The sequence below is a fragment of the Lissotriton vulgaris genome, unplaced genomic scaffold (genome assembly GCF_964263255.1).
Source record: "Lissotriton vulgaris unplaced genomic scaffold, aLisVul1.2 SCAFFOLD_950, whole genome shotgun sequence".
In the NCBI taxonomy this organism is placed as follows: Eukaryota; Metazoa; Chordata; class Amphibia; order Caudata; family Salamandridae; genus Lissotriton; species Lissotriton vulgaris.
In genome coordinates this window covers 309,070-333,623 of record NW_028253017.1, presented here as the reverse complement: position 1 = coordinate 333,623, position 24,554 = coordinate 309,070, and positions in this window count along the sequence as shown.

Here is a 24,554-nt window from a genome sequence, read left to right as displayed (position 1 = left end):
ACACTGGCAGAAGTTGATTATGACTATTGTAATGTTATTGCCTACGTCTATAGGGAAATCAGCCTTGCAGTCATCCCTAGGGTTCTATGTTCTATTTGCTTTGTGATAGTGTGGCGTTCCATTCACTGGCAGTTGCCTGCTGACTGCCGAAGGGAGCACCACGTTGAGAGTCGTAGGCTTTACAAATAAAGGCCTGAAAACCTTTACCTAGTGTGCAGACTTGTTACAAAATTTTGGGGGATGTTTGGCCAGCGCAGCAGGAGTCATACGACTCTCTTTACGTGTGGATGCAAGGAACCTGTGTTACTGTATTTTATGTAACAGACAGTCTTGATGAGGCAGCGTTATCGCATTGACTCTTGGGAGGGACAGGCATTGTCGGGTACACACGTTGTAGAAGCAAGTCTGAAATACAAGGGATAATTAATGATAGGAAAGACAGACACAACCACAGAATTTGTCAGCTCAGAATATGGTATATTTATTAGCCACAACAAATACAATTTAACGTGCAACACGGTGACAGTCAGCACAGAAGCTAGAATGTCCAAAGATTTATTGAGTTTGGTATGCTTTATAGATTTGAACCACAAGACCACCCATATGACACGTAGCAAGAAGTATTATACGTAGTCTACAGTGCATCATGAAACCCACAGCCAATAGACAGGATCTGTAACAAGATATCTCCTTGTAAGGTGTGATAGATTTGATGCATACATACTGTAGCTAACCATGTGATCAGAATGGGCAGTTTGGGGACAGTCAATCAAAATGCGAGCTGCCATGGCCTGATATATTTCCATACAAACTGCGACATAAGCAGGCGATGAGTAATATTGCGAAATCTTGTTATTTGTTAAAATAAAGTATTGTGCAAGCCGTGTGTCACGTATCTCGTCTGGGCGTGGAGAATTGCAAGGACAGCATTTCTCAGACGGTGAAAGTGCAAAACACCCCAAGATGGAGGTTTTTAGATGTAGGCTAAGTTAATAGGCCTGAAGCTATTCTATTTGGTATCAAAAGGAAAAGATGGCTTCAACATTCCCAAATCTGATACCAAATCAATATACCCTGCGTGACAACCGATTCATGCCCATGGCTGGCATTTCTGCCACTGCCTGCAGCTCCTGTTGCTCCGGCTCATGGCCGCGCTTATTGCCACAGCGCATAGAGCGTGAGCAGTGGGAGACAAGGGATGCACAGCAGACTGGGCAGACCTGTATCATAATGCAGAGCGTCAACAACACAGCTGCTATTATGATAACAGCCTTTATGATCCATGAGCCCCAACCTGATAGCCACTGCATCAGTTTATCCCAGAACTCACCAGTGTGTATGCCCTCTGCCTCATTCCTAACATCCTTTATGTTATGGATTGCCCTATCTATGTTTTGGCTGTTGTCAGGTATATATGAACAGCACCTCTGGTGGATCACCTGACAAACCCCACCCTCTTTGGCTAGGATGATGTCTAAAGCAACCCTATTTTGAATTACTACTGCTCGCATGGCGGACAGCTCTGCTGTTATGTTTCCCAGTCCTGCTGCAGTGGAGTCAGCCAGATCCTCAATCATTCTAGCTAACTCATGTATCCTCTGGGTGGTGTACACTACTCCAATACCTGGGATTATTACTCCAACAGCGGTCATAAAATGATCAACCCATCCAGCTGTCCTTCTCATCCTTGTAGGCCTCACACCTGGCCTTCTAGCCTGTGTTATGTCTGAGAAGTGGACCATACGTGGTATTATTGATGCAAGGTAGCAACGGCCATACCAACCTGGAGGTAGGTAAAAGTAAGCCCATGGTCCGCAGACAAAAAATAGTCCCTTGTAACCCACCAGTCCAGGTGAGGACCCAGTGTTGCTATCCTTGATACGTGACAGTCTTGTGATGTGTGTGCAGTTGCTTTTGCCCACAAAAATCTGGTTCACCTTCCTAGGTTCCATTATTCTCCTCATCTTGTTTATCCTGTCCTTACATGCCAACAATCCTTGTTGTCCCTGCAGTAGATCCTGTAACACACAAGGGTATGGTATGCATGACTGCTGTGTTGAGCAGTTATGTGCTATAGTTATGTCTGAATGTAATTTAGGTGCTCTGTCCCGTTGCATCCCTTCATCATATAGGATGCAGGATGGGGCTAGGGACAGCTCATCTACCCTAAACCTTGGTATATTAACCTCCTTGTTTCCACTCTGGTCATTGCCACTCCCCTCAGCCCTGTTTCTGGATCTCCTGTCAAATGTGCTAAGCATCTCAGTGTCTGACCTTGTAGGGTGCATATTCCTGCATGGTGCCCATTTCTTTTTAGTTTCTCTGGCACCCTGTCTGATACTCTCTATATTGGAAACATTCAGTATTGGGGCTGCCGCGAGGCCAGTGTTGGGAGGTGCAACTAATACTGACATATTGTGTTCAGTGGAGAGTAACTCATGCATCAGAATACAACCCATATACTTGGAAACTGGTAGTACAATGTAGCTCATGCTGTGCTGTGTATCTGTAGGTAGTTGGGTGCATACATAACAACCTGAAATGTTCATGATCTGTACATATAATTTCAGCATTTCAACATATTTATTGTTATCATATTCTTCCCACAATTCTCTGTCATTCCCTTCTCTAACCTCCTTCTTCCCTAACACAATCTGGTCTGGCACAACTATGTTTCGCTCTTCATGTTGTATAACTGTATTATTTTCATCACCCACTTTGCCATGAAGAAATGGGATATCAAACTCCTCTGCAAACATTATAAACATTGTTGTCAGAACTATCCCAGGTACTGGTGATAATACAGCTGCCAGAATATATGGCCATTTACGCTCATTTGTACTTGGCCTAGGCATTTTAAAAGCGTTTATGGGACTAATAATAAGCCGTTATTTTCGCCCCAATTGACGTCTGTAACAATATGTAACCCACTGTTTTCTATGGCAATTATAATACTTTGTAAAACTTCAGTACGTGCTGTTGCTAGCTCCTGGGCTGATGGTAGGAAGCCAACTATTGGGAAGGAAAGGTCATTCAGAATAAGGGTCTGCAGCCCGCTCAATATTGGGGGATTTGGCACTGCTACTCTCTGAACAGTTGTTACCTCTACTCCTGGTGATAACGTTGCCACTGCTGACCTTATTGTTATATATAACACCCTTTCTTCCACCACCCGTATCGTAATCCACCTGTGTACTGCAGGTGGTGCAACCTGCATATCTCAATTTTATTAGCAATCAATAAAATGTGGTTACAACATCCATTATTGCCCCCCAGCCAATGTGATGTATGCCAGATATGACACTGTCCAAGATGTCAAGGCGTGTGTTTGCCAGTTCCTGTGTTGGTGCTTGGCTGCCAAATGTGGGAAATGTAAGCTGTTGCAATATCAAGTCCGTCAACTTGCTCATCAGTGGTGGTTTTGGTACAATCAGCTGGATTTGTCCCTTCTTTTCCACTCCTGGCCACAATAATCGTATAACTATCACCAATTCTGATTCTTGTACTTCTATTGTCATTTGCATCAGTCTACCACTCCTTGTAGTGATCAAAGGTGGTCCAGATGCGGTGGTAGTCATGTAGGTGAATATAGTCTATTTCCACAGTTCAATGTTCCTCTGGTGCTTCACTATTCCGTGTTGTACTTATAGTTCTTTATGTCTAACTAACAGGGTCTTGTATCCCTATATTTGATACAGACACTAGCACCATTTGAAATCAAACACGTTGGTGCCTTTGCTGGGTCTGACAGAGGTTACCAGTACATAACAGACGATAGGCACTTGAAGGAGACAGGTGTCTCTTATGATGTCATCTGGAGGACGTGTCTGCCAGGCACAGCAGATAGTTGCATTGGTCGGTCTGTTGGAGGGTTGGCCCGCAGCCAGTAGGAGATCTCTTCTTCCTTATCCCCTGTCGTGCTGGTCAGGCTGGTCCTTCCTGGTGGATCGGAGGTTGTACCTATGGTCCGCCTCAGGTGCTGCTGGTGATGTTGCCGGAGCTTGCCGTCCGTCGTCCTGGTCCGCCGTCCGCTTGGTGTGGGAACTGTGGATCCACGACGTCAGTCCCTCGCACTTCACGGCGGTCGCTGTGGTCAGTAGGACGGTGTAGGGGCCCTTCCACCTAGGCTGGAGGCAGTGCCGTCGGGTGTGGGACTTGATCCAAATCCGGTCGCCAGGCTGCAGGTCATGTGGCGGTGGAGTTGTTGCTTCTGGAAGAGCCTGCAGGACCTGGCGGTGAAGATAACGTAAAGTCTCAGTTAGTTTTTTACAGTAACACAAAAGCAAATCATCTACTATTGGCAGAGGCGCAGTGGACATATGACCTGCAATATTCATCGGGCGGCCGAACAACACTTCATGTGCACTTAGTTTAGTTATCCTGTCAGGTGTACTTCTCATTGCTAGCAGAGCTATTGGCAGTGCATCCACCCATGATAGTTCTGTGGATGCGCAGATTTTCCCTATTTTATTTTTCAAGACCCCATTTTTTCTTTCGACTGCACCTGCCGCTGGTGGGTGGTAAGCGCAATGCAACTTCTGGGTGACCCCAAGGCCTTTGCATAGACCCCTTATCACCTGAGAAATGAATGCAGGCCCATTGTCTGAGGCCAGAAGTATTGGGATCCCAAATCTGGGGATCAAGTCTTTCAGGAGACACTTAGCAACTGTTAATGCATCACAGTTCTTTGTGGGGTATGCCTCTGTCCACTTACAAAACATGCAGACGATGACCAAAACATGCCTGTACTTCTGGGTGGGGGGCATGTCAATGAAATCCATTTGTAGGCTTTCAAACGGTCCATGAGGTGGAGGGAAGTGACCAGGTGCAGTATGGGTACTCTTGCCAGTGTTATACTGCGCACAGATAGTGCACTGTCTGCAAAGTCTCTCAGCTGCTTGACGAAATTTGCTATGATACCAGCATTGTGAAAACAGCCTAATCATTCCATCTCTCCCAACATGTGAGGGGCCATGGAAGAGACGTGCCATTGAAGGAAGCATTGATGAAGGCAGGCATATCTTCCCGTTGGGCCCAGTCCATAATCCTTCCTCTGTTTTCACACACCCTCCTTTTGCCCACCCGGTCATCTCCTCAATGTCAACTTGTTTCTGGATGTGGATTGGGTCAAAATGCAATGAGTCTTGTTTAGCGTCCACCCTTTCATTGCTGCTCTCTATCTGTACCATTGCTAGCTGGCAGCCTGTCAGTGCTATCCTCTTTGCTTCTCCATCAATGAATGCATTGCCCCTTGACACATAGTCTCTAGATGATGTGTGTGCAGCACATTTTATGATGGCTACCTTGGATGGGAGCAGCATCGCCTGGAGGAGGTCGCAGATCAACTGCGCATGCTGTATCTGTTGCCCGGCTGATGTGAGGAACCCCCTCATGGACCACAATTGGCCGAAGTCGTGCACCACACCGAATGCATACTGGCTGTCGGTATATATATTTACCTTTCTACCCTCAGCCAGGATGCATGCCCTTGTCAATGCCACGAGTTCAGCCGCTTGTGCACTTCTGGCAACTGCCAGCCTCCCTCCCTCCAGTAGTTTGTTGGCGGTACCCACCGCGTAAGATGTCTGTAGATCCCCTCTTTCATCTCTTAAACATGACCCATCTACAAACAGGTCCCCCTGAGCATCTGATAATGGGGTGTCCAGTAGGTCTGGGCGCACCTTAGTATGCCTGTCTATAGCCAGGGTGCAGTCATGAAAGGCATCATCTGAGCAAAAGTCCTCCAAAGCATGCTCTGTTGGTAAGAGACATGCAGGGTTCAAGGTGGTGCATCTCTTGATGGCAATGTGTGGTGCCAACAGTACTAGCTCATATCTGGTGAGGCGTGCATTTGTCAGGTGTTGTGTCCTGGTGGAGGTAAGCAGAACATCCACAGCATGGGGAACGTGTAAAACAAGGGTATGGGCCAATACAATGTTTTCTGACTGTTCCACCGCCAGTGCTGCAGCAGCCACCGCTCTGAGACACGGTGGTAACCCAGAAGCTACTGGATCTAGCGTGGCTGAGTAGTAAGCTACAGGACGGTAGTAGGAACCATGTTTTTGGCTTAACACCCCTAACGAACACCCTCCCTTCTCATGGCAGAACAAATGAAATTCCTTGCCATAATCTGGTAAGCCAAGTGCTGGGGCCCCACCCAATTCACTTTTCAGTGTTGTGAATGCTAATTCACATTCTGGGGACCATGGCACCTCATCAGGAATCTCTTTGTGTGTCAATGCTTGCAGTGGTTTAGCAATCAGGGAAAAGTTTGGGATCCAGTGCCTACAATACCCCGCCACCCCCAGAAAAGCCCTGACTTCTTTCTGCGTGCGTGGACGGGGAAAACCAGTGATGGTTGAAATCCTATCAGGCAACAATTTTCTCGCTCCCTCTGACAATTCATGCCCCAGGTACTTCACTGCAGTGAGGCAGAACTGTAGTTTCTTTGGTGATACCTTGTATCCTTTCAGCGCCAGATGGCAGAGGACAGCAATAGTGTCCTCCTCGCAGGCCTCTTGTGATGGGGAGGCCAAAAGCAAATCATCAATATATTGGATGAGAGTGGATCCTCCCTTAAGTACCAGGGAGTCTAAATCTGTTTTTAGTGCATTTGTGAAAATGGAGGGGGACTCTGTATACCCCTGGACCAATCTACACCAAGTGAATTTCCTTGAACGAAATACAAAGCTGAATAGGTACTGACTGTCTTGATGCAGTGGTATTGTAAAGAAGGCGGAGCTAAGATCCATCACGGTAAAGTGTGTGGCTGATACAGGGATATTTGATAATATTGTTGCAGGATTTGGAACCACAGGGAATGAGGGCTCCACTATTTTGTTCAATTCTCTCAGATCCTGAGTAAAACGGTACACAGGGGCCCCATCTGGGCCCTTGGATGCCTTTTTAATGGGGAGTATCGGGGTGTTGCATGGACTGGAGCGTATTTCTTTGATTATTCCCTGCTTTAGGAGATCTTTTATGACAGGTGCTATTCCCTCCTCTCCTTCCTTGGAAATTTTATACTGTGGTACTCTTGGGAGACGGGCTCCGGGTTTTAATTTTATTCGTACTGGTGGGTAATCTAAGACTTGTCCTACATCATTAGCACTTGTGGCCCACACCTTGGGTGGCACTGTGTCACGTAACCTAGGGGGTACAGCAGGATTGGGGCATGTCATGTAAGCCTGTAACATCAGACCATGTGGGCGACTCTCCAGAAAAACCCCTGTTGGTGAACAGTGTATGGTGCATTGGAGTTTGCAGAGCAAGTCTCTACCTAGTAAATTAACCGGACAGAATCTGCTGAAGATGAATTGATGGGTCACAGCTATGTTGCCCACCACTAATTTTAGTGGTTGAGTCAAATACTCATCTATTGGCTGTCCTGTCATTCCGACTGCAGTGATTAATGTCCCAGAAAGTGGTGCCATAGACATCTCAGATGCCTTAAGCATTGATCTTTGAGCTCCAGTATCAATCAAAAATGGTATGATTTGTCCCATTATTGATCCCTCTACATATGGGCCTGATTGGTCCACTGCAATTGCTGGAGCTATTAGGCAGTCTTCCACTTTCAGGCACCCCTAGTATGAACTCCTTGGTCGTGGTGGTGGTGGGAAATCAGTGTCTCTCTGCACCCACCCATCTGCCCCTGTCCAGTCTTGGTGACCTTGGGGATCTGATGGCACCTGTCTGTACTGGTCATTGTCCCTATAATCTTGACGCTGGGAGTTTTGCTGAAAACCTTTCTGACTTTGCCCCCTGTTCTGTGAGGCTGTGTCATCCCCGTATTTCTTTTTAAGCAGTGGGCAATCAGACCTCCAATGACTAGGGTCTTTACAGTTGAAACATGATGTGCCTGGTGGGGGTACGGGTTTTGAACTTTTATTAAAGTTACGTCCACCCCCTCTCCCTCTTATTCTATCTCTCCCCCTGCCTTGTTGTCCTGTGTAGAACCTTTCCTGTGCTACCATCAATCTAACCTTCTCCTTTTTTAATTTTTCAGCTTCTATCAACTGTGCATTCGCCTGATAATCAGAACAATATCTAGCCGCAGACAAAATTTTTTCAATGGGCTCCTGCTGCCAGCAAACAAATGATTTCTGTAAATGAGTTTTTATTGGTGGGCTCAACCCCTGAACAAATGTTGTTACAAACGCCGGCATTGCATCGCCTAGGGGGTTCTTCAACCCACTATTCTGCTGATATACCTGTAACAGGCGGTCAAAGAATGTATTCACACTCTCATCCTTCTCTTGTTTAGTATTGGTAATTTTATTCCAATCTACTTTATTTTCCGGTACCTTCTCTTTTAAATATTTAATTACTTCATCATATTTGTCCTGCACTTCATCACCTGGGGCTCCGCCTTTTTCTCTCTGTGGCTCTGCTTTCGGCCAGTCCACCTTTCCCTTGCACTCTTCCCATAAATCCTTTGGTACTATGATGTTAAATAGGGTATCAAAGTCACGCCACAAAAGACCCCCTAATTTAGACATTTTATCTATTTCTGTGTACCACTTTCTAGGCTCCTCCCTTAATTTAGGGAATTCGCGCGTGAAGATCATCAGATCTTGCCTGGACCATGGCACAAATACGTATGCATTATCCCGGCTACCTGGTGGTGGGGGTATCTCCCTTAAAGGCATGATTAATGTTGGCGGTGCCTGTGGGCGTAATGATTTCACCACGTCTAGCACCGCAAACGTGTGCACTAACTGCTTCCACTGTCGTAATTTATCAACTGCATACTGTAGCCTTTCCTTTAGGTCTGTTTCTTGCCATGCTTGCAGATCTGTATCTATAAAGCTAAACTTAGAAACGTCCCATTCATATTGCAGAGGCAGAGATGGGGTTGCTTCCGTGGTATTTAACCCACTTTCTTTCGCCTGTTGTATGTATCTACTATGTGCTTCTGCACCTTCTTCTAGGAGCTTGGCACGGGCTATGGATAATGTTTTTTCCAGATATGCTCTCCCTTTCTCAGTCGCAAACTTCGCTACTGTTAATTTCTCATCAATCATCTGGCGCAGCCCTTCCTCACACTTTTCCGTATCAGTTCTAAGAAGCATTGTGTTTTTTTTTATGGCTGGGGAACCCTGCCGAGACCCAGTACAGTCAGGGCGGGGCAGAGTAGAGTCTAGAGGCAAGCTCGTCCGTCTCTGAACATTTACCTGCTTGTCAGCTTCACTAACTGCCCTTGCCAGAATCGCGATATCGTGGTTCGTCTTCAATACATATGTGCATATGTTCCATATTAAGATGTGCCATTTAGAAGGGTTGAAACTGTCATCTAGGGACCTGTCACAAAAGCACTGCATCCAGGGGCAGTTAAGCAAATTCGGGGCGGAAATATTCTGCCGTAAGCAGCAGGCCAATAATAGATCCTTCCTTTTGGACTGTGTCTCAGCGATTGCAGCTGCTTCCTGCCTCACTTGCTGTAACACAGCCATGTCTTGGACCTCTTCCAAATCTACCCGTTTAGAGGTCTCATCCAGCAAGCGACGCGTTAGATCAACAGCATCTCTCTTCTGTTCTTCGCTAGGCAGCGCAGTGGGTAATGCTGGTGCTGCTGAGATGCCCATTCTACCCATTAAAATGTCTTCTAAAAGTTGGTCTTCCAATCCCGCATTTTGCTCTAACTCTACTGCAAGGCTTGGGTACACTCCCACTACCTCTAATTGTGTCTGCCTCCAATCCTCATTAATTTGTTTTGCGGCTATATCATGCAATACTTTATTTCTAACCTGAATAAGTTCCCTATGCACCTTGGATTTTACATCATTAGTAGCACGTAAATCTCTTACAAATTCCTGCCAAATATAATACGTTTCCCATTCAGCAGGTCGGATTCTCCTACCCTTTAACCTCAACATTTGCTTCAAATATGCCAGTTTATTCATATCATATGTACCTCGACATGGAAACTGTAAGTCTGGCTTATTAGCAGTCAAGTCATGCCATTTCCTAATAAACAAAATTGAACTCAGTCCTAGGCGTAAAGCTACCACATGTGCAGGCGAATCTTTCGGTGGGGCTGGCTGGCAGCTATCCAAACTATATTTAGTCAAAGGGTTACCCATGATAAATAATGAGCAGGAAGTGTATATGGAGTGTGTGGTATGTATCGTGGACGCAGCGCAAGGTCTGGCCCGTGAACAATTTTATAACCACAATGAAAACAATGCAATCATACCAGACAGATGACGGAGAAAGGTTGCGCGCTGTACAGTTAACACACACAAAATGTCTACAAACAATTGCACGTCATTTCAGCCACTTTGTCAGCTATACAATTTCACAGAGGAAGCCTCAAGAAGCCATCCGCCATGTACACAGACAAATCAGCCAATGCCAGTCCACCACAACCACACTGAGTAATGAAAGAAGTATATCAAGTCTTGGGTGCTATGGTATCTGGCGTCCCATTGACTGAAGAGAGAGAAGACAGAGAGAGTGATGAAAAAAGAATAGCTACTCTCCACCTCCTTGCAATCCTCCTGGATCCCAATAAACTGGGAGGAGGGGGCGGCTAGACAGAGAGTATTTGAGAGCACTCAGAACATATGCGAATTTTCATGCATATGTCAACCAATCAAAGAAGATAGAGCAGGTGGACCCCCTTCCGTCGTTCTAATATCCACAAGGAACAGATAAACAGATAAAATAGGAAAACAGATACACAACCTAGGATCCTCCTTCCCCGCAGCGCTGCAAAATGTGCATGTGTGTTGAGTGTGTGGAACACCCTTAGGTGGGTGGGCACCGGATAGTTACTCTTTGTGCCACCTGATAATAACTGGGCAGGCAAGCGGTTAATACATTGCCATGCAATTTATTTTTACACTGAGGCAGGCAGTCAGCCAGCACATGTGGTTAAGTCGGAGTGTCAGAAACTAGCCACGGTCATGTCAGTCACTAAGCATAGTGCATCAGAACCCTAACTAAAGCACATGTCAATTCATACAAAAAAATGCAATGAATTACAAAGGCATAGAGCAACGATAATCAAGGATATCACGATACATACCTTACAAAGAACAGTGAAGCTGTTGGAAGCATTTCCGTGCCTTGCAGACTAAATTGATGCTTACCTTTGCTGCAGTGCCTTCAAGCCATCTTAGAACTTCTCACCCCCGGCTTAGAGCTACTGCTCTTGGAGATCAGGTCAGGTCCTTCATTTTGGGGAAATTTGTGTGAATGGCAAGGGGTTGCAGTCAATGTGCAGTCTGCGAGCTCCAGTTTCAGAGGTCTCAGCTGGTCTCATGTCTGCTGGAGAGCACTAAGGCTGCTTGCTTGAATACCAGATTGTCTTTGAGTTGCTAATATCGCATATGACATCAGAAGCCTGCATTATTTAATGCAGGTAGGTACACCTGTGCATGCGCGCGCAGGATGGTGAAGTCTTTTCTTCTTTATTAACACACCTCCGCGTTGCATTGCAATGGTGGCCATTTTAGGTTGGGCTTGAGAACCGTGGGAAAAAAGACTTTGAAGAAGTTTTTACCCTTTCCCTGCACTTGTTAACAGACACCATACTTACCTCACATTTGAAGAAGAATCCAAAGGAAGGTACATTAGTGAGGGTGGTTCTGCCTGCACATGGAGAAGGAATTTGCAAGCATGTCAACTCTGGTTTGCCTTCAGGGGAAGTGTCAATGGTGGAATGTGAGATTGCTGCAACGTGCAAATGGTCAGCCAAGAGTGTAATTAAACCCATTAGTAGCAATAGAGAGTATAGCCAAAATTGTGGCAGGTGTGGCAGTAGCTATCACTTATCTGAGGCTAAGAACTGTTATGTAAGAAGTGTAGGAAGTGTGGGCAGAAAGGGCATTTTGCCAAGATGTGCACGGATAAAGATAATGGCAAAAGGGAAGGTAGCAATAGTGATGGAGGAGATGGCTGGAGTGTTTGGGATTGTGTCTACTGACAATGTTTTGTGTATTGATAATGAACAAAGCATGGATGAGGTGACAGGAAGGTTGAAGAGACCCAAGGCTGAGTTTACGATTAAAAACAAAGTAGTGGAACTAATGGTGGATTCTGGTTCACTTTATACCATCGTACCCAAGAAATTGCTAATTAAAGTTTGGCCAATGGTACACTTGTTGCCAAAGGACATCAACCTGGGTTGTTATCAGAGTGAACAAATCAACATCATTGTGTGTATGAATACTGACAATAGGTTCAATGACAGGTGCATAAGAGGCAAGGTATATGTGGCTGAATAGGGACCTCCCCTTCTAGGGTGGTACCACCAATATGATCTTCATGTTATAATAAGTCCAAGAGTACTTAGCCAAGTTATGGTTGTTGAAGATACCACACTTGATGACATTTTGCACGGGGCAAGTAATGTTTTCAGAAAGGAGATGGGTTAATTGGAGGAGTATGTACATGAGATAAAGTTGAAGCAAGGAGAAGTCCCTGAGCAGCTCAAGGTCAGGAGGGTACCCATTTTTGAGAGGGAAGAGGTTAAGAATATGATGGGTGAAATGCTTGAGAGCAGGGTAATTAAACCCATTGGAACATCCAGTTGGATCTCTCCTGTTGTTATCATGAAGAAGAAAGATGGAAAATTATGGTTTTGTATAGATTTGAGGAGCCTAAATCAGAATATTCTGAAGGATAATAGTCCCCTGCCCAACATCAATTAGCTTATTTTATTGCTCAAAGAAGGGAAGTTCCGTTCAAAGCTTGATCCCAGACATGTTTACCACCAAATACGTCTCCACAATAATGCCAAACTGCTAACTGCATTTATCACCATGGAGGGCACTTACCAGTTTACCATTTGATTTATCATCTGCAGCGAGTGTCTTCCAGAGGATTATGAGTGAGAGTTTTAAAGGTTGAACAATGTCATCTATTTCCAGGATAAGATATTGATGTTTGGTGAAACTGTGGGGAGTCACAATGTGACTTTGAAATTGGCGCTGGATTGCCTGTCTGATTCAGAGATGACTTTGACACAAGAGAAATGTGAATCTTTGATGGAAGAGATCAAATCCATAGGACACACTTTATCTGCTGATGGTGTCAAACCTGAAAGTGATTTGTTATCTGCCATTAAGTCTGCAGCTTTGCCCAAGGACAAGGAGCAATTGCGCTCTTCCCTAGGATTTATAGAGTATTATTCAACATTTGTTAAGGATTTTGCCAGCAAGACAGGATGTTTGAAAGCTTTAATGTGAAAGGGGGTGAGTTTTGCATGGAGTCTGGAGCAGCAAAAGTGTTTCCAGCAGATCAAGAATGAAGTGTGCAGTGCAAAAATATAGGTACCTTGTGATACAAAAAAAAAAGATTTTCACTGTGGATGCTAGTACCACAGGAATAGGGGCAGTGTTGTCCCAAATGCATGGCTCCATGGAAAAAACTGTTTCTTTTGCTTTGCTCTCCTTGACGACTCCTGAGCACCATTATGCTGTTATTGAGAGAGAAACACTGGTGGCAGCATGGGGGTAGAGTTGTTTTGAATGTATGCATGGGGATGCCATATCAATCGGCAAACCGATCACAAACCTCTTTTGAAAATGTTGCTACCCGGAGATACAGGAAAATGGTCTGCAAGACTTGCCAGGCTGGCCTCACACTTACAAGAGTACAATTATTTTATAGAACACATACTTGGCTGGAAAAACGTCCATGCTGATTGTCTCTTACGGTTGTCGCTTGTCTGGAAAAGTGTGGACGAGAGGGGGGTAATTTGCAGTGAACAGGAAGGAGCTGCAGCAAGTGTAGAATATGCTATTCTTTGGTGTAATGGAGTAGTGAGTGAAGTTGAATGGGTTAAAGCAATGAAAAATGATGGGGTCCTTGGAAATGTCATAGAGATGATAAGGAAAGGTGGGAGAAGAAGAGTAATCTGCCATTGGTCCCATGGCCTTATGGTAAAGTCTTAGATGAGCTTTCTGAATTTGAGGGGGTGATAGTGATGCATGGAGATAGAATTGTTCCTCCCAGTGATGTGAGTAAGAGACTTCTTAACATAGCTCATGAGGGGCATTTGGGACAGACAGTCACAAAGAAAAGGCTGAGAAAGGCGTTTAGGTAGCCAGCAATGGACAGTGACAATTGTAGAATGGGTTGAAAGGTGTTCTGGATGTAAACAAAGTGAGAAGAGGTTAAGGGTTGGTGCACAATCTGACTTAGGCAGTATCCATGAACCTGGGAGTTTATGGCACAGCGTGTGCATTGACTTCATTGGCCCAATGTCAAGTCTTGGATGTGGGAGAAGATTTGCAATGGTTATGGTGGATGTCCACTCTAGGTGGTTGGTAGTGAAATTTATGTTTGAAATTACTACAAGGTTAACGATTGAGGCACACAGAAGGTTTTTAAAGAGGTACTTATCACTGACGACCGTACTTAATTAACGTCAGGAGAGATGAAAGACTATTTACTGTCATGTGGTGTAACTGCTCTGTAGAATCCTCGGGCTAATGGAACTGTGGAGAGAGAGAACTAGATGATTAAAGGGGTTTCTACAAATGGCAGAAGCTAACAGATTGGATGTGGAGGATATGATTTCAGATCTTGTTTGGGCTTATCGCTCAACAAAAAACTCTGCAACCGGTGAAGTTCCTTTTTGTATGATGAGTGGTAGGAAACTATTTCCAAACTCTGCCCTTCATGAATGCGAGATTTGATCAAAGGAAGGGGTGCAGGTTCTAGCAGTTTCCAACCGGATGTCATTGGCAGTACAAGAATTGTGCCTGGTGATTGGGCAAAAATTAAATCCGGGCGAGAAAAAAATGGTTTTAGCAAATTTCGCAGGCCTTTTGAGGTGAATAATGTTTACAGATGGCATGTTGTGTTAACTAACGGTGAACGTTGGAATTTACGAAGAGTAGCCAAATATAGTACACAAGGGAGTATTAGGAGTGGCAATGAAAGAGGATGCCGTGGCTTTATACTTATGAAGGATGAAGAAGTAGCGATCTTGAATGGTACTTGAATGGTACTGGTATGGAAGGTGGCAATCGCTTTGGGAGTGGTGATGGTGCCAGGCCAAGTGTTGATTCTGGTGTTGTCACTAGGAGTTGGAGTGGGATCAGTACGATTCCCAGGCCAAGGAGACCACTTTTCTAACTGCAAGACTTAGCTCAATTAATGTGAACTGCATTGCTCAAAGGATTTGTCAATGTGCACGTTTGCACAATCCTTTGATATGCTAATCTTATGCACTTATCTTTCAATTGTGTTTTTCCTTCTTTTTCAGTACAAGCTCTTGCCATTTGGCAGTAGAGTGTATTGTGTAAGTAATTAAATGTTTAATTATATTTTGTATTTATTTGGTTCACCTATAACAATCCTTTTAATTTCTTTCAGCACCGTTTATTTTGTCCCGTGTTTTACGGTGTTCCTATTTGTAATAAGAACGAAAAGGGATGTGTTGTAATGTTGTTACATAAGTCTCATGGGACATCGGCCTTGCAATCGTCCCTAGCAGAGCTTAATTTGAGCCAGAGGCGGTAGTTTCCATTACTCAGCACAGGCACTTGATCTTCAACACTGGCGCTTTTCATGAGCACCAGGTAAGGACAACTTAATTTACGAGGAGATTAAGTGATTTTCCGAGAATCACATAATGTTGAGCTGATACTGATACTCAAACATGGTTCCCCAGCTCTTAAATCGGTAGCTCTGGCCATTACACCACAATCTCTCCCCACTTCTGTTTTAAACGCTAACAGGAGAAATGGGCTGGCGCAAGCTGCCTCCTGACGAGAGCCCTGGCACCATATTCTATTTGCTTTGTGTTAGTGTGGTCTTCCATTCGCGAACCATGTCGAGAGTCGTAGGCTTTACAAATTAAGGCCTGAAAACCTTTGCCCAGTGTGTGGACTTGTTACTACAATTACACTAATCAGCGATATCTGAGGGTCATTAGAGGCCCCTACTTGATACGATTCTGTAAAATGAAACTTTTCTGCCTGGCCGGTCTTGATTATTTGGTAATTTAAGTGTTCTTCTCCCGTTTTGGAGGTAGATGTTCTATAATGTCTGTTAATATATTGTCTATCTTGTTCTTCCGTATTTATAGTTTACTCCAAGTACAGCTCTCATTTAAATGTTTGGGACAATTTCAACTACAGCAGAGTGTGCTAGTTGGTCAAGTTGAGTGAATAGGTATTGGGGGCAATGATGGTGTATTTGTTACAGTCAAAGTGTGAAATCCCGCATTCTATAGAATGCCTAGGTAATGTATAGAATGCCTGAAAATGTCTGAAAATCAAACGTCAAAGTATGAAATGATTGATATTTTATACATTGCCTAGGCATTGTATACTTTGCTGAATTGTCTGCCGGCAAAGTATATAATACGCCTAATCCCGCCATTTTATTCCCGCCCGGCAATGTGTGAAATCTGGCATTCTATAGAATGGCTAGGTAATGTATAGAATGCCTGAAAATCGAACGTCAAACTAAGAAATGATTGATATTTTATACATTGCATAGGCATTGTTTACGTTGCCGGATTGTCTGCCGGCAAAGTATATAATACACCTAATCCCAGCCAAAATAGAAGGTGTTTTTGTGCTGCAACAAGTAGGTCATGCCAGTTCTGCTTCGTGTTTTACCGGTAAGAATATTCTGTTCGCATTCTGTAGGTCATGCCAGTTCTACTTTGTGTTTTACCGGTAAAAATATTCTGTTTGCATTCTTCTTTAAGTCGTGAAATGCGTGTACAAGATCAAAGTGCCAAAATATAAGGTGTTATTGTGTGAAGAATAAAAGTGAGTACAAATCCACGTGTTACTCCGGCCTCTCTTAGTGTAACAAGTACTTCAATCTCAGTTCTGCTTTCATTGTTTTCCGATAAGAATATCCTGTGCTTTATTTCTTAGTTTTGTTCTTTCAGTTTCAAATGAGTATTAATTAATAACGGCTTCTCATCTTGTGCCCTTTTAACACTTTGCGTAAATGGTACTGGTCATTCTGTATAATGCCTAGGAATTGTATAGAATGCCTAGGAAAAGTATGTAACATTTTCACAAAAAACTTATATTTCCTAGTTTGCCTCTAAACCATCAGGCATTCTATACATTCCCTAGGCATTCTGTACAATACCGGGATTTCACACTTTGCCGAATGCCTAGGAATCTCATCTTGTGGCCTTTGTTTTAACACTTTGCGTAAATGGTACTGGTCATTCTGTATAATGCCTAGGAATTGTATAGAATGCCTAGGAAAAGTATGTAACATTTTCACAAAAAAGTTATATTTCCTAGTTTGCCTCTAAACCATCAGGCATTCTATACATTACCTAGGCATTCTATACAATACCGGGATTTCACACTTTGCCGAATGCCTAGGAATCTCATCTTGTGGCCTTTTAACACTTTGCGTGAATGGTACTGGTCATTCTGTATAATGCCTAGGAATTGTATAGAATGCCTAGGAAAAGTATGTAACATTTTCACAAAAAATCTATATTTCATAGTTTTCTGAAAACCATCAGGCATTCTATATATTACCTAGGCATTCTATACAATACCGGGATTTCACACTTTGACTGGAAAATATTCAATTAACTAATACATCACTTGAACCTACTGAGTGAGGGTGACTTTTCTTCACACCGTATGCCCTGTCATTCTAGCCCATCAATGTACAATATATCCTGTTATTTCATGTGAGCACATGGTATGCCCCCACTGTGCCAATCAAAACCCAATATGTCCTGTTATTCTGTACCATCACATCTCTCTATGCCTTGTCATTCTACCGCATCAGAGTCCAATATGCCCTACCATTTTACCCTGCCATTCCAGTCCATGAGAGCCCAATATATCCTGCCATTATATTCCATCAGAGCACAATATATATTGCTAATCCATCCCATCAGAGGTTTCTTTGCCGTGGCATTTTATCCCATTAGAACACAATGAACCTACCATTCTATTCATCCGAACACTGTGTACCCTGTCAGTCTATCCCATCAGTGGAGAAGTGTGGCTCAAGTGGTTGGAGCGGCAGACCCTGATGCAGAGGTCTGGCCCGGACCAGGATTCAATTCCCCGCCTCGGCGGGTCTTGGGCTCAAATTTCCCCGGACCTGACAATTCTCGCCTCGGTGCCTATTACAATCATGGAGTCCCACTCTGTAACTCTGGGCAATAGCTTGCTTAATCTCCACAACGGCCCTCGCAGCGGGATGCCTGGCTTTCACCTTGGGGATGTCCAGTAATGGGTTATCTCACAGGGGAATACCAGGGTGGGACGCTTTCGGGCAGCCATGCGCTCTACAAATCAAATTTCATTTAATTAATTTCATATTCCTTCCCATGAAAGCTCTCTATGCTGTCATTCTATTCCATTAGAACACAACACACCTACCACTCTATTCATCCGAACACTGTATACCCTGTCAGTCTATCATATCAGTGCACACTATACCCTGCAGTTCTATCCCATTGGAGCCCTTGATGATGGCCCTTCTAGCTGATAAGAGTTTTTATCTAATATTACTCCAGCACCGTGGAACTCATAGTACAGCCCGCAGGCTGCCAGCGGCCCGGCAGGCCTTCCTTAGTGGCCTGCGGACCTTGCAGGTAATGTACCCATGGCCCCCCAGCTTTTCACGATTTCACCACAAAATTAGGACGGTGCAGTTTTGAAACCGTCCAGCCTTCCCAAGGCTGAATATTTTCAAAAGTGCACCCAATATTACGAGTGACAGAAGAGAGTGGAGAGATAGAGAGAGAGGGAGAGAGAGAGGTAGAGAGGGAGAAAGAGAGAGGTAGAGAGAGAGAGGGAGCGATGGAGCAAGGACACCCAAGTAATGTGACTTGCTTGTATTCAGTCCTCTCGACATAACGTAATGTACTAATCAACATGTTTTGTCGTATTAAAATTGCATTTATTTTATTTATCTATTTAGCTTATAAGGTGCGCCGCTACCCGTAGTGGGTTTCCCGGCGCCAAGGGACAGATTAAGAGAGGGAAAAAGAGCAACCATAAGTCATTACTGAAATGAGCCTCCATAAGTCATTACTGAAAGAGCCACGTCTTAAGTCCCTTGCGGAAACGAAAAAGATTGGTTTCAGTTTTTAAGACAGCGGGCAATGCATTCCAGAACTTCGGACCCAGGTGGGAGAATGAGCCGCCGCCCATCTTCACCAGCCTGAATCTCGGAATCCCAAAATCACCTTTCCCAGAAGATCTCAGGGAACGACTAGGATGATAGGCTTGGATGAGGTCATGTAGATACGCAGGGGCTAAACCTTGTTTAATCTTAAAAATGTAGCAAAGAGCCTTGAACTTAATTCGACTGGCAATCCTAAGCCAGTGAAGATCATAGAGTGCTTGGGAAACGGAGGCTCTCCGAGGGACATGGTGTAGGAGCCGTGCAGCCGCATTCTGCACAACCTGAAGTTTGTTTAACGTTGCTAGATCGGCTCCTAGGTAAAGGACATTTCCATAGTCCAGGCGGGAAACAACCAGCCAACAACAAAAAAGCCAGACACAGATAACAGATAACGCTGACAGTATTTTTGGGTGTGTTCTGTGTTCCTAGATTGATGTATACAGTCGATGTGAACGTGGAGACTCACTTTAGGAGTACTTTTTTTACCCCCGTGGAATCCCTGGCAGCTGGTACGAACAAACCGGCTGCATATGGGTAATTAACATTGACACGGCACTATACATATACATAAAGCTCTTAAGGGTGACACTATGTTTTTAACTTTCTGTATTTCTTTGACAGTTGACATAGAACAAGTGTCCAATAGTGGAAAGGCGGCAAATTGTGCGGCCCTGATGAATCTGCAAAAGTTGTCGTGGCAGTGAAACATGTCGCAACTAGGTAATGGTGTGCATGAATAGCTACCAGCCTTTTTAAATCAACAGCGCACACAAATATCTCTACGAATAAAGTTATGGAGAGGAGTGTTGGCTGTTTTTTATGCACTTTTTGATTGTCACTAGCAGACCCCTTCTGCTTCCACTATTTCATGCACTTTTTGGTTTGTTGTTCTGGACACTTTCTTACTTTTTTCTTTTTGAACCAGATGACAACCGATGATGAGACAGGGGCCCTGTCTGGAGATTTCATACCAGTTACCCCGTTGGTGGTGTTTCCGTGAGGTGTCATTCGGTTCTTTCACATTTTTCTAATTAGAAATTGGTCTAATTTGATTTGGTGGACACCTGATACTGAGTAAAGTTGGCAGACAGTTTTCTGGTCTGTTCTGTGCAATTGTCAAAGAATTGTTGGCCTATTAGTCTTTTTTTAAATTTTTAATGAACTTAGGACGGAGTGCAGTGAAATATCCCCTTACCAGAATAAGAATATAGAGGGGAGTATAACAGTTAGCAGTAACTATAGACTGAGCTGTTATAAAATTATACATTTATAAAATTATAATATTAACTGACACGGTCCACGTCCTCTAGACAGGGCTTTTTTGTTGTTGACTAGTATTTGAGTGGAGGGCAGCCCCGTTCGTTCTTTCCCTCTTAGCTCCTACTTTTTCTGGGAAACAACCAGCGCCTGGACCACAGTCCTCTGTGTGGGGACAGGAGCATCCAGAGGATTTTTTGGAGCCATCTTAGAGTGACAAAACAGATGGAAGCCACCTTTACTACCTGCTGGCGCATCATAAGCTTCGCATCAATGAGGAATCCGAGGTTGCGGACCTGTGTAACAGGTTGAGGAGTAGGACCCATTTCATTGGGCCAATGTTGAGGATCCCATGTATCTCTCCTCTTGCCCAGGATAACAACCTCGGTCTTATCTCCATTAAGTTTAAGAAAGTTACTGCGCATCCACTCAGAGACCCGAGTCAATCCTTGTTTCAGAACAGAGATTTTGCCACCTTCCACATTAGAGAGAGAGAGAAGATAATTTGCGTATCGTAGGCGTAAGAGAATAAAGTGAGGCCAGCTTCCTCCACTATGGTGGCCAGGGGTCTAATGTAGATATAAAACAATAAAGGGCTCAGGATAGACTCTTGGGGAACACCGAACGCCGGAGAGCACATTTTGGAAGAGGCTTTTGCAGAAAAGACCTAGAAACGGCGGCCACTTAAAAAGGAGGCCACCCAAGCCAGAGCAGGACGCTCAACTCCTAGTGACCGAAGAGATGCGAGAAGGATGGAATGTGACACCGTATCGAAGGCCGCACTCAAATCCAGAAGTATGATTGCTGATGTTTCTCCGCGATCGATACAGTGACGCAATCTCTCGGTAACTCCTAAAAGTGTTGTTTCAGTGGAGTGATTCGACCTAAAGCCTGGTTGGGATGGATGCAAAAAGCCTGAGCTTTCCACAAAATGAGTAAGCTGTGTATTAATATGCCTTTCTAAGATCGTAGAGAGGATAGGCACAGAGAGATAGGCCTAAAGTTTGATAGATTAGAGGGGTCAGCTCCGGCCTTCTTTAACATCTAGGTGACGCTTGCATGTGTGCTTTTACTAATAATAATCTGCTTGCATTAAAATGGCCGCTGCTACGTGGGTTTTCTTATTGCGCATGCATCTGTCACACTCACGTGACATGACGTACTTTCTGCTTTGGAGGGAATCTTTTGCTTCTGCGCACTAGAACTAAGATGGCTGCTCTATGTCCTCACATGCAATAAGCTTGCACCGCTGCTTTGCCAAGCTGTTCGTTCTGCCTAATTTATAACGCAATAGTTAAAAATAAAGTAATGGGAATAGAGTAGAGATAAGTGGTATACAGTACATTCATTTATTCTTTGTTCTAAAACTGTTTCTTTTCTGCTTTACTATCAGCTCATGTTTGAGCCTGAAATGTATCTGTGACTCCATTTTGAAACCCACACCTCACATGTGCAAAGTTTGCAAGAAAAACTCAAGCTGTGGCATTGAACTCATGCCAGCTATCAATCAATGAATCAGAAACATTTATAGAGTGCGCTACTCACCCGTAAAGGTCTCAAGGCGCAGTGAGGAGGGGGGGAGGGGGTGCTTCTACTGCTCGAAAAGCAAGGTCTTGAGGTGTTTCCTGAAGTTGAGGTGGTCCTGTGTCATTCGTAGGTGTGTGGGGAGGGAGTTCTATGTTTTGTCTGCCAGGTAGGAGAATGATCTTCCTCCGGCGGTAGTTCTGCAAATCCGTGAAACGGTGGCGAGGCCGAGGCTGGCGGAGCGGAGCTGGCAGGCGGGAGTGCAGAATGAGAGGCGGCTGTTGAGGTATTCTGGGCCTATGTCATAGAGCGCTTTGTGTGCGTGGGTGAGGAGCCTGAACGTGATCCTCTTGTTGAGGGAGAGACAGTGCAGGTTTCTCAGGTGGGCGGATATATGACTGTGGCGAGGGATGTCGAGGATGAGTCATGCGGAGGCGTTCTGTATGCGTTGTAGTTGTTTCTGTAGTTTGGCGGTGGTTCCTGCATATAGGGCGTTTCCGTAGTCCATTCGGCTGGTGACGAGGGCCTGGGTGACCGTCTTTCTGGTTTCGGTGGGGATACACCGGAAAATCTTTCAGAGCATGCGCAGGGTGTTGAAACATAATGACGAGACGGCATTGACTTGCTTGGTCATCGTGAGGGAGGAGTCCAGGATGAATCCTAGGTTGTGTGCGTGGTCGGAGGGTGTCGGCGCGGAGCCGAGAGCTGGGGGCCACCATGAGTCGTCCCAGGCGGATGGGGATTGTCCGAGGATGAAGATCTCCGTCTTGTCTGAGTTCAGCTTCAGGCGGCTGAGCTGCATCCATTCTGCGACATCTTTCATTCCTTCCTGTAGGTTGGTTTTGGCGGTGGCTGGATCTTTGGTGAGGGAGAGTATCAGCTGGGTGTCGTCGGTGTAGGAGATGATGTTGATGTTGCGTTTCCTTGCGATGGCGGTGAGGGGGCTCATGTAGATATTGAAGAGGGTTGGGCTGAGCAAGGAGCCTTGGGGTACGCCGCAGATAATCTCAGTAGCTTCTGAGCGGAAGGGAGGGAGGGAGGCGAACTCTCTGGGTTCTGTTGGAGAGGAACGAGGTGATCCAGTCCAGGGCCTTTCCTTGGATCCCAGTGTTGTAGAGGTGGGTTATTAGGGTGCGATGGCATACGGTATCGAAGGCTGCCGAGAGGTCCAGGAGGATGAGGGTGGTTGTTTCTCCATTGTCCATCAGGGTCCTGATGTCGTTGGTGGCTGCTATGAGGGCAGTCTCGGTGCTGTGGTTGGCTCAGAATCCGGACTGGGATTGGTCGAGTGAGTTGTTTGCCTCGAGGCAAGCAGTCAGCTGTTTATTGACAGTCTTCTCCATGACTTTGGCTGGGAAGGGAAGAAGAGAGATGGGGCAGAGGTTCTTGAGGTCTTTGGGGTCCGCTGTGGGTTTCTTCAGCAGGGCGTTGATTTCTGTGTGCTTCCAGCTCTCGGAGAAGGCGTCTCATGCAAACAAGATGTTTATGACGTTTCAGAGATGGGGTGCGATGATGGTGTCCGCTTTGTTGAAGATATGATGGGGGCATGGGTCCAAGGGCAAGCCGGAGTGGATGGAGTTCATGACATTGGTGGTGTCTTCAGTGCTGATGGGGGTCCAGGCGCTGAGGGTGGTGGTGGGGTCACTGGTTGGGTGGCTGGAGGTGGAGTGTGGGGTCCGAAGCTGTCGTGTATGTCTCTGATCTTTCGGTGGAAGAACGTGGCGAGGGAGTTGCAGAGTTTTTTTGACGGTGTGATGTGATTGTTGCTGGCGCTGGGGTTGGAGAGCTCTTTGACGATGTTGAAGAGTTCCTTGCTGTTGTGGGTGTTTTTTGTCTAGTCGCTCTTTGAATGATGTCCTCTTGGTGGTGCGGATGAGCTGGTGGTGTTCGCGGGTGGCGATCTTGAGGGCTGTCAAGTTTTCTGTACTTCGTTCATGGCGCCAGGTTTTTCGAGGGTTTGGCAGATGATGTTCATGAGAGCGTGAACTCTCAAACCACAAGAAGAAGCTGGACTGTACAAGCATAAATACATTGTTTGATATTGTTACATTCATTGCTGGGTGGAATAAAAGTGCATGAGAAAATAAATTGATGGGCGGGAACGCAAACATTAATATTCATTCTAAAAGTTTCATTTTGGTATGGTGTGATGACCTCTCCTCATTCTTTTGTCCAATCAAAATTGGGGATCCGTACACTTGCAACATTGGGGGTTGGTACACTGACCTGGAAAATAGTATAACTAGGGTAGTCTAAGCTAGTTAATTTGTCCGACTTGTCCGAATAGCTGACCTGTCACTGACCTAACGCACTCAATATGTTTCTAAGAGCAGAGTTGTTGGGGGAGCACTCTGTTGAAGAATTCAATAACTCAATCAGGGTTCTGGCTGTTATCTGCAGAGAGGGAGTAACGTAGGCGTTGCAACTTTACCTGCGGGTGCCGGTCTTAACCTTTGGTGGTCCTGTCCTGATCCAATTTGGCTGACACTATGTTTTTAACTTTCTGTATTTCTTTGACAGTTGACATAGAACAAGTGTTCAATAGTGGAAAGGCGGCAAATTGTGCGGCCCTGATGAATCTGCCAAAGTTGTCGTGGCAGTGAAACATGTCGGAAATAGGTAATGGTGTGCATGAATAGCTACCAGCCTTTTTAAATCAACAGCACACACAAATATCT